Genomic DNA, 16,587 nt, shown 5'->3' with positions numbered 1-16,587 from the left:
AGCTTCAGACATCGTGCTCCATCAGGTCGTGCTCCCACAGGGCTCAAACTACCAGCTTCAGACATAGTGCACCACCAGATCGTGCTCCCACAGGACTCACACCACCAGCTTCAGACATAGTGCTCCATCAGGTCGTGCTCCCACAGGACTCATAACACCAGCTTCAGACATGGTGCTCCATCAGTAGGTTCTCCCACAGGACACACACCACTAGCTTCCGACATCGTGCTCCATCAGGTCGTGCTCCCACAGGACTCACACCACCAGCTTCAGACATCCTGCTCCACCAGATCGTGCTCCCACAGGACTCACACCACCAGCTTCAGACATGGTGCTCCACCATTTCGTGCTCCCACAGGACTCACACCACCAGCTTCAGACTTCTTGCTTCATCAGGTCGTGCTCCCACAGGGCTCACACCACCAGCTTCAAACATCGTGCTCCATCAGGTCGTGCTCCCACAGGACTCACACCACCAGCTTCAGACATCGTGCTCCATTGGTTCGTGCTCCCACAGGGCTCACACCACCAGCTTCAGATATCGTGCTCCATCAGGACGTGCTCCCACAGGACTCACACTACCAGCTTCAGACATCGTGCTCCATCAGGACGTGCTCCCACAGGACTCACTCCACCAGCTTCAGACATCGTGCTCCATCAGGTCGTGCTCCCACAGGGCTCACACCACCAGCTTGAGACATCGTGCTCCATCAGGTCCTGCTCCCACAGGGCTCACACCACCAGCTTCAGATATCGTGCTCCATCAGGACGTGCTCCCACAGGGCTCACACCACCAGCTTCAGATATCGTGCTCCATCAGGACGTGCTCCACGGGACTCACACCACCAGCTTCAGACATATTCCTCCATCAGGTCGTGCTCCCACAGGACTCACACCACCAGCTTCAGATATCGTGCTCCATCAGGACGTGCTCCCACAGGGCTCACACCACCATCTTCAGACATCGTGCTCCATCAGGTCGTGCTCCCACAGGACTCACACCACCAGCTTCAGACATCGTGCTCCATCAGGTCGTGCTCCCACAGGGCTCACACCACCAGCTTGAGACATCGTGCTCCATCAGGTCGTGCTCCCACAGGGCTCACACCACCAGCTTCAGATATCGTGCTCCATCAGGACGTGCTCCCACAGGGCTCACACCACCAGCTTCAGACATCGTGCTCCATCAGGACGTGCTCCCACAGGGCTCACACCACCAGCTTCAGATATCGTGCTTCATCAGGACGTGCTCCCACAGGACTACACCACCAGCTTCAGACATATTCCTCCATCAGGTCGTGCTCCCACAGGACTCACATCACCAGCTTCAGACATCGTGCTCCATCAGTTCGTGCTCCCACAGGACTCACATCACCAGCTTCAGACATCGTGCTCCATCAGGTTGTGCTCCCACAGGACTCACACCAACAAATTCATTAATCGTGCTCCATCAGGTCGTGCTCCCACAGGACTCACACCACCAGCTTCAGACATCGTGCTCCATCAGGTCGTGCTCCCACAGGACTCACACCACCAGCTTCAGACATCGTGCTCCATCAGGTCGTGCTCCCACAGGACTCACACCACCAGCTTCAGACATCGTGCTCCATCAGGTCGTGCTCCCACAAGACTCACACCACCAGCTTAAGATATCGTGCTCCATCAGTACGTGCTTCCACAGGACTCACACCTCCAGCTTCAGACATCGTGCTCCATCAGGACTCACAACACCAGCTTCATTAATCGTGCTCCATCAGGTTGTGCTCCCACAGGACTCACACCAACAAATTCATTAATCGTGCTCCATCAGGTCGTGCTCCCACAGGACTCACACCACCAGCTTCAGACATCGTGCTCCATCAGGTCGTGCTCCCACAGGACTCACACCACCAGCTTCAGACATCGTGCTTCATCAGGTCGTGCTCCCACAGGACTCACACCACCAGCTTCAGACATCGTACTCCACCAGATCGTGCTCCCACAGGACTCATACCACCAGCTTCAGACATAGTACTCCATCAGGTCGTGCTCACACAGGGCTCACACCACCAGCTTCAGACATCGTGCTCCATCGGGTCGTGCACCCAGAGGACTCACACTACCAGTATCAGCCATCGTGCTCCATCAGGACGTGCTCCCACAGGACTCACTCCACCAGCTTCAGACATCGTGCTCCATCAGGTCGTGCTCCCACAGGACTCACGCCACGAGCTATAGACATCGTGCTCTACCGGGTCGTGCTCCCACAGGACTCACACCACCAGTTTCAGACATCGTGCTCTATCAGGACGTGCTCCCACAGGACTCACTCCACCAGCTTCAGACATCGTGCTCCATCAGTTCGTGCTCCCACAGGACTCACACTACCAGCTTCAGACATCGTGCTCCATCAGGACGTGCTCCCACAGGACTCACTCCACCAGCTTCAGACATCGTGCTCCATCAGGTCGTGCTCCCACAGGACTCACTCCACCAGCTTCAGACATCGTGCTCCATCAGTTCGTGCTCCCACAGGACTCACACTACCAGCTTCAGACATCGTGCTCCATCAGGACGTGCTCCCACAGGACTCACTCCACCAGCTTCAGACATCGTGCTCCATCAGGACGTGCTCCCACAGGACTCACTCCACCAGCTTCAGACATCGTGCTCCATCAGGTCGTGCTCCCACAGGGCTCCCACCACCAGCTTGAGACATCGTGCTCCATCAGGTCCTGCTCCCACAGGACTCACACCACCAGCTTCAGACATCGTGCTCCATCAGGTCCTGCTCCCATCTGACTCACACCACCAGCTTCAGACATCGTGCTCTATCAGGTCGTGCTCCCACTGTACTCACACCACCAGCTTCAGACATCGTGCGCAATCAGGTCGTGCTCCCACAGGACTCACACCACCAGCTTCAGACATCGTGCTCCACCAGATCGTGCTCCAACAAGACTCACACCACCCGCTTCAGACATCGTGCTCCACCAGATCGTGCTCCCACCCGACTCACAGCACCAGCTTCAGACATCGTGCTCCATCAGGTCGTGCTCCCACAGGGCTCAAACTACCAGCTTCAGACATCGTGCACCACCAGATCGTGCTCCCACAGGACTCATACCACCAGCTTCAGACATCGTGCTCCATCAGTACGTGCTCCCACAGGACTCACACCACCAGCTTCAGACATAGTGATCCATCAGGACGTGCTCCCACAGGACTCAAACCCCCAGCTTCAGACATCGTGCTCCATCAGTACGTGCTCCCACAGGACTCACACCACCAGCTTCAGACATCGTGCTCCATCAGGTCGTGCTGCCACAGGACTCACACCACCAGCTTCATTAATCGTGCTCCATCAGGTCGTGCTCCCACAGGACTCACACCACCAGCTTCAGACATCATGCTCCATCAGGTCGTGCTCCCACAGGACTCACACCACCAGCTTCAGACATCGTGCTCCATCAGGTCGTGCTCCCACAGGAATCATACCACCTGCTTCAGACATCGTGCTCCATCAGGTCGTGCTCCCACAGGACTCATACCACCAGCTTCAGACATCGTGCTTCATCAGGTCGTGCTCCCACAGGACTCACACCACCAGCTTCAGACATAGTGCTCCATCGGGTCGTGCTCCCACAGGACTCACACCACCAGCTTCAGACATCGTGCTCCATCAGGTCGTGCTCCCACAGGGCTCACACCACCAGCTTCAGACATAGTGCTCCATCAGGTCGTGCTCCCACAGGACTCACACTACCAGTATCTGACATCGTGCTCCATCAGTACGTGCTCCCACAGGACTCACAGCACCAGCTTCAGATATCGTGCTCCATCAGGTCGTGCTCCCACAGGACTCACACTACCAGTATCTGACATCGTGCTCCATCAGTACGTGCTCCCACAGGACTCACAGCACCAGCTTCAGATATCGTGCTCCATCAGGTCGTGCTCCCACAGGGCTCACACTCCCAGCTTCAGACATCGTGCTCCATCAGGTCGTGCTCCCACAGGACTCATACCACCAGCTTCAGACATCGTGCTCCATCAGGTCGTGCTCCCACAGGACTCACACCACTAGCTTCAGACATCGTGCTCCATCAAGTCGTGCTCCCACAGGACTCACACCACCAGCTTCAGACATCGTGCTCCATCAGTACGTGCTCCCACAGGACTCACACCACCAGCTTCATTAATCGTGCTCCATCAGGTCGTGCTCCCACAGGACTCTCACTACAGGTATCAGACATCGTGCTCCACCAGATCGTTCTCCCACAGGACTCACACCACCAGATTTAGACATCGTGATCCATTGGTTCGTGCTCCCACAGGGCTCACACCACCAGCTTCAGATATCGTGCTCCATCAATACTGGCTCCCACAGGACTCACACTACAAGCTTCAGACATCGTGCTCCATCAGGACGTGCTCCCACAGGACTCACTCCACCAGCTTCAGACATCGTGCTCCATCAGGTCGTGCTCCCACAGGGCTCACACCACCAGCTTGAGACATCGTGCTCCATCAGGTCCTGCTCCCACAGGGCTCACACCACCAGCTTCAGATATCGTGCTCCATCAGGTCCTGCCCCACAGGGCTCACACCACCAGCTTCAGATATCGTGCTCCATCAGGACGTGCTCCCACAGGGCTCACACCACCAGCTTCAGATATCGTGCTCCATCAGGACGTGCTCCCACAGGGCTCACACCACCAGCTTCAGATATCGTGCTCCATCAGGACGTGCTCCCACAGGACTCACACCACCAGCTTCAGACATATTCCTCCATCAGGTCGTGCTCCCACAGGACTCACATCACCAGCTTCAGACATCGTGCTCCATCAGTTCGTGCTCCCACAGGGCTCACACCACCAGCTTCAGATATCGTGCTCCATCAGGTCGTGCTCCCACAGGGCTCACACCACCAGCTTGAGACATCGTGCTCCATCAGGTCCTGCCCCACAGGGCTCACACCACCAGCTTCAGATATCGTGCTCCATCAGGACGTGCTCCCACAGGACTCACACCACCAGCTTCAGACATATTCCTCCATCAGGTCGTGCTCCCACAGGACTCACATCACCAGCTTCAGACATCGTGCTCCATCAGTTCGTGCTCCCACAGGGCTCACACCACCAGCTTCAGATATCGTGCTCCATCAGGACGTGCTCCCACAGGGCTCACACCACCAGCTTCAGATATCGTGCTCCATCAGGACGTGCTCCCACAGGGCTCACACCACCAGCTTCAGATATCGTGCTCCATCAGGACGTGCTCCCACAGGGCTCACACCACCAGCTTCAGATATCGTGCTCCATCAGGACGTGCTCCCACAGGACTACACCACCAGCTTCAGACATATTCCTCCATCAGGTCGTGCTCCCACAGGACTCACACCACCAGCTTCAGACATCGTGCTCCATCAGTACGTGCTCCCACAAGACTCACACCACCAGCTTAAGATATCGTGCTCCATCAGTACGTGCTGCCACAGGACTCACACCACCAGCTTCAGACATCGTGCTCCATCGGGACTCACAACACCAGCTTCATTAATCGTGCTCCATCAGGTTGTGCTCCCACAGGACTCACACTACCAGTATCAGACATCGTGCTCCACCAGGACGTGCTCCCACAGGACTCACACCAACAAATTCATTAATCGTGCTCCATCAGGTCGTGCTCCCACAGGACTCACACCACCAGCTTCAGACATCGTGCTCCATCAGGTCGTGCTCCCACAGCACTCACACCACCAGCTTCAGACATCGTGCTACATCAGGTCGTGCTCCCACAGGACTCACACCACCAGCTTCAGACATCGTACTCCACCAGATCGTGCTCCCACAGGACTCATACCACCAGCTTCAGACATAGTACTCCATCAGGTCGTGCTCACACAGGGCTCACACCACCAGCTTCAGACATCGTGCTCCATCGGGTCGTGCACCCACAGGACTCACACTACCAGTATCAGCCATCGTGCTCCATCAGGACGTGCTCCCCCAGGACTCACTCCACCAGCTTCAGACATCGTGCTCCATCAGTTCGTGCTCCCACAGGACTCACACTACCAGCTTCAGACATCGTGCTCCATCAGGACGTGCTCCCACAGGACTCACTCCACCAGCTTCAGACATCGTGCTCCATCAGGTCGTGCTCCCACAGGACTCACGCCACGAGCTATAGACATCGTGCTCTACCGGGTCGTGCTCCCACAGGACTCACACCACCAGTTTCAGGCATCGTGCTCTATCAGGACGTGCTCCCACAGGACTCACTCCACCAGCTTCAGACATCGTGCTCCATCAGTTCGTGCTCCCACAGGACTCACACTACCAGCTTCAGACATCGTGCTCCATCAGGACGTGCTCCCACAGGACTCACTCCACCAGCTTCAGACATCGTGCTCCATCAGGTCGTGCTCCCACAGGACTCACACTACCAGCTTCAGACATCGTGCTCCATCAGGACGTGCTCCCACAGGACTCACTCCACCAGCTTCAGACATCGTGCTCCATCAGGTCGTGCTCCCACAGGGCTCACACCACCAGCTTGAGACATCGTGCTCCATCAGGTCCTGCTCCCACAGGACTCACACCACCAGCTTCAGATACCGTCATCCACCAGGTCGTGCTCACACAGGACTCACACCACCAGCTTGAGACATCGTGCTCCATCAGGTCCTGCTCCCACAGGACTCACACCACCAGCTTGAGACATCGTGCTCCATCAGGTCGTGCTCCCACCTGACTCACACCACCAGCTTCAGACATCGTGCTCTATCAGGTCATGCTCCCACTGTACTCACACCACCAGCTTCAGACATCGTGCTCCACCAGATCGTGCTCCAACAAGACTCACACCACCAGCTTCAGACATCGTGCACCACCAGATCGTGCTCCCACAGGACTCATACCACCAGCTTCAGACATCGTGCTCCATCAGTACGTGCTCCCACAGGACTCACACCACCAGCTTCAGACATAGTGCTCCATCGGGTCGTGCTACCACAGGACTCACACCACCAGCTTCAGACATCGTGCTCCATCAGGACGTGCTCCCACAGGACTCACACTACCAGTATCAGACATCGTGCTCCACCAGGACGTGCTCCCACAGAACTCACACCAACAGCTTCAGACATCGTGCTCCATCAGTACGTGCTCCCACAGGACTCACACCACCAGCTTCAGACATCGTGCTCCATCAGGTCGTGCTCCCACAGGACTCACACCACCAGCTTCATTAATGGTGCTCCATCAGGTCGTGCACCCACAGGACTCATACCACCAGCTTCAGACATCATGCTCCATCAGGTCGTGCTCCCACAGTACTCACACCACCAGCTTCAGACATCGTGCTCCATCAGGTCGTGCTCCCACAGGAATCATACCACCTGCTTCAGACATCGTGCTCCATCAGGTCGTGCTCCCACAGGACTCATACCACCAGCTTCAGACATCGTGCTTCATCAGGTCGTGCTCCCACAAGACTCATACTACCAGTATCAGACATCGTGCTCCATCAGGACCTGCTCCCACAGGACTCACACCACCAGCTTCAGACATAGTGCTCCATCGGGTCGTGCTCCCACAGGACTCACACTACCAGTATCTGACATCGTGCTCCATCAGTACGTGCTCCCACAGGACTCACAGCACCAGCTTCAGACATCGTGCTCCATCAGGTCGTGCTCCCACAGGAATCATACCACCTGCTTCAGACATCGTGCTCCATCAGGTCGTGCTCCCACAGGACTCATACCACCAGCTTCAGACATCGTGCTTCATCAGGTCGTGCTCCCACAAGACTCATACTACCAGTATCAGACATCGTGCTCCATCAGGACCTGCTCCCACAGGACTCACACCACCAGCTTCAGACATAGTGCTCCATCGGGTCGTGCTCCCACAGGACTCACACTACCAGTATCTGACATCGTGCTCCATCAGGTCGTGCTCCCACAGGGCTCACACTCCCAGCTTCAGACATCGTGCTCCATCAGGTCGTGCTCCCACAGGACTCATACCACCAGCTTCAGACATCGTGCTCCATCAGGTCGTGCTCCCACAGGACTCACACCACTAGCTTCAGACATCGTGCTCCATCAAGTCGTGCTCCCACAGGACTCACACCACCAGCTTCAGACATCGTGCTCCATCAGTACGTGCTCCCACAGGACTCACACCACGAGCTTCATTAATCGTGCTCCATCAGGTCGTGCTCCCACAGGACTCTCACTACAGGTATCAGACATCGTGATCCACCAGATCGTTCTCCCACAGGACTCACACCACCAGATTTAGACATCGTGATCCACCAGATCGTGCTCCCACAGGACTCACACTACCTGCTTCAGACATCGTGCTCCATCAGGACGTGCTCCCACAGGACTCACACAACCAGCTTCAGACATCGTGCTCCATCAGGTCGTACTCCCACAGGGCTCACACCACCAGCTTGAAACATCGTCCTCCTTCAGGTCCTGCTCCCACAGGACTCACACCACCAGCTTCAGACACCGTCATCCATCAGGACGTGCTCCCACAAGACTCACTCCACCAGCTTCAGACATCGTGCTCCATCAGGTCGTGCTCCCACAGGACTCACACTCCCAGCTTCAGACATCGTGCTCCACCAGATCGTTCTCCCACAGGACTCACACCACCAGATTTAGACATCGTGATCCACCAGATTGTGCTCCCACAGGACTCACACTACCAGCTTCAGACATCGTGCTCCATCAGGACGTGCTCCCACAGGACTCACACAACCAGCTTCAGACATCGTGCTCCATCAGGTCGTACTCCCACAGGGCTCACACCACCAGCTTGAGACATCGTCCTCCTTCAGGTCCTGCTCCCACAGGACTCACACCACCAGCTTCAGACACCGTCATCCATCAGGACGTGCTCCCACAGGACTCACACCACCAGCTTCAGACATAGTGCTCCATCGGGTCGTGCTCCCACAGGACTCACACTACCAGTATCAGACATCGTGCTCCATCAGGTCGTGCTCCCACAGGACTCACACCACCAGCTTCAGACATCGTGCACCACCAGATCGTGCTCCCACAGGACTCACACCACCAGCTTCAGACATCGTGCACCACCAGATCGTGCTCCCACAGGACTCATACCACCAGCTTCAGACATCGTGCTCCACCTTGTCGTGCTCCCATCTGACTCACACCACCAGCTTCAGACATCGTGCTCTATCAGGTCGTGCTCCCACAGGGCTCACACCACCATCTTCAGACATCGTGCTCCACCAGATCGTGCTCCAACAAGACTCACACCACCAGCTTCAGACATCGTGCGCAATCAGGTCGTGCTCCCACAGGACTCACACCACCAGCTTCAGACATCGTGCTCCACCAGATCGTGCTCCAACAAGACTCACACCACCAGCTTCAGACATCGTGCACCACCAGATCGTGCTCCCACAGGACTCATACCACCAGCTTCAGACATCGTGCTCCATCAGTACGTGCTCCCACAGGACTCACACCACCAGCTTCAGACATAGTGATCCATCGGGTCGTGTTACCACAGGACTCACACCACCAGCTTCAGACATCGTGCTCCATCAGGACGTGCTCCCACAGGACTCAAACCCCCAGCTTCAGACATCGTGCTCCATCAGTACGTGCTCCCACAGGACTCACACCACCAGCTTCAGACATCGTGCTCCATCAGGTCGTGCTGCCACAGGACTCACACCACCAGCTTCATTAATCGTGCTCCATCAGGTCGTGCTCCCACAGGACTCACACCACCAGCTTCAGACATCATGCTCCATCAGGTCGTGCTCCCACAGGACTCACACCACCAGCTTCAGACATCGTGCTCCATCAGGACGTGCTCCCACAGGAATCATACCACCTGCTTCAGACATCGTGCTCCATCAGGTCGTGCTCCCACAGGACTCATACCACCAGCTTCAGACTTCGTGCTTCATCAGGTCGTGCTCCCACAGGACTCACACCACCAGCTTCAGACATAGTGCTCCATCGGGTCGTGCTCCCACAGGACTCACACCACCAGCTTCAGACATCGTGCTCCATCAGGTCGTGCTCCCACAGGGCTCACACCACCAGCTTCAGACATAGTGCTCCATCAGGTCGTGCTCCCACAGGACTCACACTACCAGTATCTGACATCGTGCTCCATCAGTACGTGCTCCCACAGGACTCACAGCACCAGCTTCAGATATCGTGCTCCATCAGGTCGTGCTCCCACAGGACTCACACTACCAGTATCTGACATCGTGCTCCATCAGTACGTGCTCCCACAGGACTCATACCACCAGCTTCAGACATCGTGCTCCATCAGGTCGTGCTCCCACAGGACTCACACCACTAGCTTCAGACATCGTGCTCCATCAAGCCGTGCTCCCACAGGACTCACACCACCAGCTTCAGACATCGTGCTCCATCAGTACGTGCTCCCACAGGACTCACACCACCAGCTTCATTAATCGTGCTCCATCAGGTCGTGCTCCCACAGGACTCTCACTACAGGTATCAGACATCGTGCTCCACCAGATCGTTCTCCCACAGGACTCACACCACCAGATTTAGACATCGTGATCCATTGGTTCGTGCTCCCACAGGGCTCACACCACCAGCTTCAGATATCGTGCTCCATCAGGACTGGCTCCCACAGGACTCACACTACAAGCTTCAGACATCGTGCTCCATCAGGACGTGCTCCCACAGGACTCACTCCACCAGCTTCAGACATCGTGCTCCATCAGGTCCTGCTCCCACAGGGCTCACACCACCAGCTTCAGATATCGTGCTCCATCAGGACGTGCTCCCACAGGGCTCACACCACCAGCTTCAGATATCGTGCTCCATCTGGACGTGCTCCCACAGGACTACACCACCAGCTTCAGACATATTCCTCCATCAGGTCGTGCTCCCACAGGACTCACATCACCAGCTTCAGACATCGTGCTCCATCAGTTCGTGCTCCCACAGGACTCACACCACCAGCTTCAGATACCGTGCTCCATCAGGTCGTGCTCCCACAGGACTCACACCACCAGCTTCAGACATCGTGCTCCATCAGTACGTGCTCCCACAAGACTCACACCACCAGCTTAAGATATCGTGCTCCATCAGTACGTGCTCCCACAGGACTCACACCACCAGCTTCAGACATCGTGCTCCATCGGGACTCACAACACCAGCTTCATTAATCGTGCTCCATCAGGTTGTGCTCCCACAGGACTCACACTACCAGTATCAGACATCGTGCTCCACCAGGACGTGCTCCCACAGGACTCACACCAACAAATTCATTAATCGTGCTCCATCAGATCGTGCTCCCAAAGGACTCACACCACCAGCTTCAGACATCGTGCTACATCAGGTCGTGCTCCCACAGGACTCACACCACCAGCTTCAGACATCGTACTCCACCAGATCGTGCTCCCACAGGACTCATACCACCAGCTTCAGACATAGTACTCCATCAGGTCGTGCTCACACAGGGCTCACACCACCAGCTTCAGACATCGTGCTCCATCGGGTCGTGCACCCACAGGACTCACACTACCAGTATCAGCCATCGTGCTCCATCAGGACGTGCTCCCCCAGGACTCACTCCACCAGCTTCAGACATCGTGCTCCATCAGGTCGTGCTCCCACAGGACTCACGCCACGAGCTATAGACATCGTGCTCTACCGGGTCGTGCTCCCACAGGACTCACACCACCAGTTTCAGACATCGTGCTCTATCAGGACGTGCTCCCACAGGACTCACTCCACCAGCTTCAGACATCGTGCTCCATCAGTTCGTGCTCCCACAGGACTCACACTACCAGCTTCAGACATCGTGCTCCATCAGGACGTGCTCCCACAGGACTCACTCCACCAGCTTCAGACATCGTGCTCCATCAGGTCGTGCTCCCACAGGACTCACACTACCAGCTTCAGACATCGTGCTCCATCAGGACGTGCTCCCACAGGACTCACTCCACCAGCTTCAGACATCGTGCTCCATCAGGTCGTGCTCCCACAGGGCTCACACCACCAGCTTGAGACATCGTGCTCCATCAGGTCCTGCTCCCACAGGACTCACACCACCAGCTTCAGATACCGTCATCCACCAGGTCGTGCTCACACAGGACTCACACCACCAGCTTGAGACATCGTGCTCCATCAGGTCCTGCTCCCACAGGACTCACACCACCAGCTTCAGATACCGTCATCCACCAGGTCCTGCTCACACAGGACTCACACCACCAGCTTCAGACATCGTGCTCCATCAGGTCGTGCTCCCACCTGACTCACACCACCAGCTTCAGACATCGTGCTCTATCAGGTCGTGCTCCCACTGTACTCACACCACCAGCTTCAGACATCGTGCGCAATCAGGTCGTGCTCCCACAGTACTCACACCACCAGCTTCAGACATCGTGCTCCACCAGATCGTGCTCCAACAAGACTCACACCACCAGCTTCAGACATCGTGCACCACCAGATCGTGCTCCCACAGGACTCATACCACCAGCTTCAGACATCGTGCTCCATCAGTACGTGCTCCCACAGGACTCACACCACCAGCTTCAGACATAGTGCTCCATCGGGTCGTGCTACCACAGGACTCACACCACCAGCTTCAGACATCGTGCTCCATCAGGACGTGCTCCCACAGGACTCACACTACCAGTATCAGACATCGTGCTCCACCAGGACGTGCTCCCACAGAACTCACACCAACAGCTTCAGACATCGTGCTCCATCAGTACGTGCTCCCACAGGACTCACACCACCAGCTTCAGACATCGTGCTCCATCAGGTCGTGCTCCCACAGGACTCACACCACCAGCTTCATTAATCGTGCTCCATCAGGTCGTGCTCCCACAGGACTCATACCACCAGCTTCAGACATCATGCTCCATCAGGTCGTGCTCCCACAGTACTCACACCACCAGCTTCAGACATCGTGCTCCATCAGGTCGTGCTCCCACAGGAATCATACCACCTGCTTCAGACATCGTGCTCCATCAGGTCGTGCTCCCACAGGACTCATACCACCAGCTTCAGACATCGTGCTTCATCAGGTCGTGCTCCCACAAGACTCATACTACCAGTATCAGACATCGTGCTCCATCAGGACCTGCTCCCACAGGACTCACACCACCAGCTTCAGACATAGTGCTCCATCGGGTCGTGCTCCCACAGGACTCACACTACCAGTATCTGACATCGTGCTCCATCAGTACGTGCTCCTACAGGACTCACAGCACCAGCTTCAGATATCGTGCTCCATCAGGTCGTGCTCCCACAGGGCTCACACTCCCAGCTTCAGACATCGTGCTCCATCAGGTCGTGCTCCCACAGGACTCATACCACCAGCTTCAGACATCGTGCTCCATCAGGTCGTGCTCCCACAGGACTCACACCACTAGCTTCAGACATCGTGCTCCATCAAGTCGTGCTCCCACAGGACTCACACCACCAGCTTCAGACATCGTGCTCCATCAGTACGTGCTCCCACAGGACTCACACCACCAGCTTCATTAATCGTGCTCCATCAGGTCGTGCTCCCACAGGACTCTCACTACAGGTATCAGACATCGTGCTCCACCAGATCGTTCTCCCACAGGACTCACACCACCAGATTTAGACATCGTGATCCACCAGATCGTGCTCCCACAGGACTCACACTACCTGCTTCAGACATCGTGCTCCATCAGGACGTGCTCCCACAGGACTCACACAACCAGCTTCAGACATCGTGCTCCATCAGGTCGTACTCCCACAGGGCTCACACCACCAGCTTGAGACATCGTCCTCCTTCAGGTCCTGCTCCCACAGGACTCACACCACCAGCTTCAGACACCGTCATCCATCAGGACGTGCTCCCACAAGACTCACTCCACCAGCTTCAGACATCGTGCTCCATCAGGTCGTGCTCCCACAGGACTCACACTCCCAGCTTCAGACATCGTGCTCCACCAGATCGTTCTCCCACAGGACTCACACCACCAGATTTAGACATCGTGATCCACCAGATTGTGCTCCCACAGGACTCACACTACCAGCTTCAGACATCGTGCTCCATCAGGACGTGCTCCCACAGGACTCACACAACCAGCTTCAGACATCGTGCTCCATCAGGTCGTACTCCCACAGGGCTCACACCACCAGCTTGAGACATCGTCCTCCTTCAGGTCCTGCTCCCACAGGACTCACACCACCAGCTTCAGACACCGTCATCCATCAGGACGTGCTCCCACAGGACTCACACCACCAGCTTCAGACATAGTGCTCCATCGGGTCGTGCTCCCACAGGACTCACACTACCAGTATCAGACATCGTGCTCCATCAGGTCGTGCTCCCACAGGACTCACACCACCAGCTTCAGACATCGTGCACCACCAGATCGTGCTCCCACAGGACTCACACCACCAGCTTCAGACATCGTGCTCCATCAGGTCGTGCTCCCACAGGACTCATACCACTAGCTTCAGACATCGTGCTCCATCAGGTCGTGCTCCCACAGGACTCATACCACCAGCTTCAGACATGGTGCTCCATCCGATCGTGCTCCCACAGGACTCACACCACCAGCTTCAGACATCGTGCTCCATCAGGTCGTGCTCCCACAGGACTCACACCAACAGCTTCAGACATCGTGCTCCATCAGGTCGTGCTCCCACAAGACTCACACTACCAGTATCAGACATCGTGCTCCATCAGGACCTGCTCCCACAGGACTCACACCACCAGCTTCAGACATAGTGCTCCATCGGGTCGTGCTCCCACAGGACTCACACTACCAGTATCAGACATCGTGCTCCATCAGGTCGTGCTCCCACAGGGCTCACACCACCAGCTTTAGACATCGTGCACCATCAGTACGTGCACCCACAGGACTCACACCACCAGCTTCAGACATCGTGCACCACCAGATCGTGCTCCCACAGGACTCACACTCCCAGCTTCAGACATCGTGCTCCATCAGGTCGTGCTCCCACAGGACTCATACCACTAGCTTCAGACATCGTGCTCCATCAGGTCGTGCTCCCACAGGACTCATACCACCAGCTTCAGACATGGTGCTCCATCAGATCGTGCTCCCACAGGACTCACACCACCAGCTTCAGACATCGTGCTCCATCAGGTCGTGCTCCCACAGGACTCACACCAACAGCTTCAGACATCGTGCTCCATCAGGTCGTGCTCCCACAAGACTCACACTACCAGTATCAGACATCGTGCTCCATCAGGACCTGCTCCCACAGGACTCACACCACCAGCTTCAGACATAGTGCTCCATCGGGTCGTGCTCCCACAGGACTCACACTACCAGTATCAGACATCGTGCTCCATCAGGTCGTGCTCCCACAGGGCTCACACCACCAGCTTTAGACATCGTGCACCATCAGTACGTGCTCCCACAGGACTCACACTCCCAGCTTCAGACATCGTGCTCCATCAGGTCGTGCTCCCACAGGACTCATACCACTAGCTTCAGACATCGTGCTCCATCAGGTCGTGCTCCCACAGGACTCATGCCACCAGCTTCAGACATGGTGCTCCATCAGATCGTGCTCCCACAGGACTCACACCACCAGCTTCAGACATCGTGCTCCATCAGGTCGTGCTCCCACAGGACTCACACCAACAGCTTCAGACATCGTGCTCCATCGGGTCGTGCTCCCACAAGACTCACACTACCAGTATCAGACATCGTGCTCCATCAGGACCTGCTCCCACAGGACTCACACCACCAGCTTCAGACATAGTGCTCCATCGTGTCGTGCTCCCACAGGACTCACACTACCAGTATCAGACATCGTGCTCCATCAGGTCGTGCTCCCACAGGGCTCACACCACCAGCTTTAGACATCGTGCACCATCAGTACGTGCACCCACAGGACTCACACCACCAGCTTCAGACATCGTGCACCACCAGATCGTGCTCCCACAGGACTCACACTCCCAGCTTCAGACATCGTGCTCCATCAGGTCGTGCTCCCACAGGACTCATACCACTAGCTTCAGACATCGTGCTCCATCAGGTCGTGCTCCCACAGGACTCATACCACCAGCTTCAGACATGGTGCTCCATCAGATCGTGCTCCCACAGGACTCACACCACCAGCTTCAGACATCGTGCTCCATCAGGTCGTGCTCCCACAGGACTCACACCAACAGCTTCAGACATCGTGCTCCATCAGGTCGTGCTCCCACAGGACTCACACCACCAGCTTCAGACTTCTTGCTTCATCAGGTCGTGCTCCCACAGGGCTCACACCACCAGTATCAGACATCGTGCTCTGGGGACGGGTTTTACAGAGACAGGGAGGGGTGTGGGTACGAGGGTTACAGAGACGGGGAGGGGTGTGGGGACGGGTTTGCAGAGGGGGAGAGGTTTAGTGACGGGTTTTACAGAGACGGGGAGGGGTGTGGGGACGGGTTTTACAGAGACAGGGAGGGGTGTGGGTACGAGGGTTACAGAGACGGGGAAGGGTGTAGTGACGGGTTTACGGAGGGGGAGGGGTGTAGTGACGGGTTTTACAGAGACGGGGAGGGGTGAGGGGACGGGTTTTACAGAGAAAGGGAGGGGTGTGGG

Source organism: Hemitrygon akajei, chromosome 1 (genome assembly GCF_048418815.1).
Source record: "Hemitrygon akajei chromosome 1, sHemAka1.3, whole genome shotgun sequence".
NCBI lineage: Eukaryota > Metazoa > Chordata > Chondrichthyes > Myliobatiformes > Dasyatidae > Hemitrygon > Hemitrygon akajei.
Note: the sequence above shows the minus strand (reverse complement) of the source record.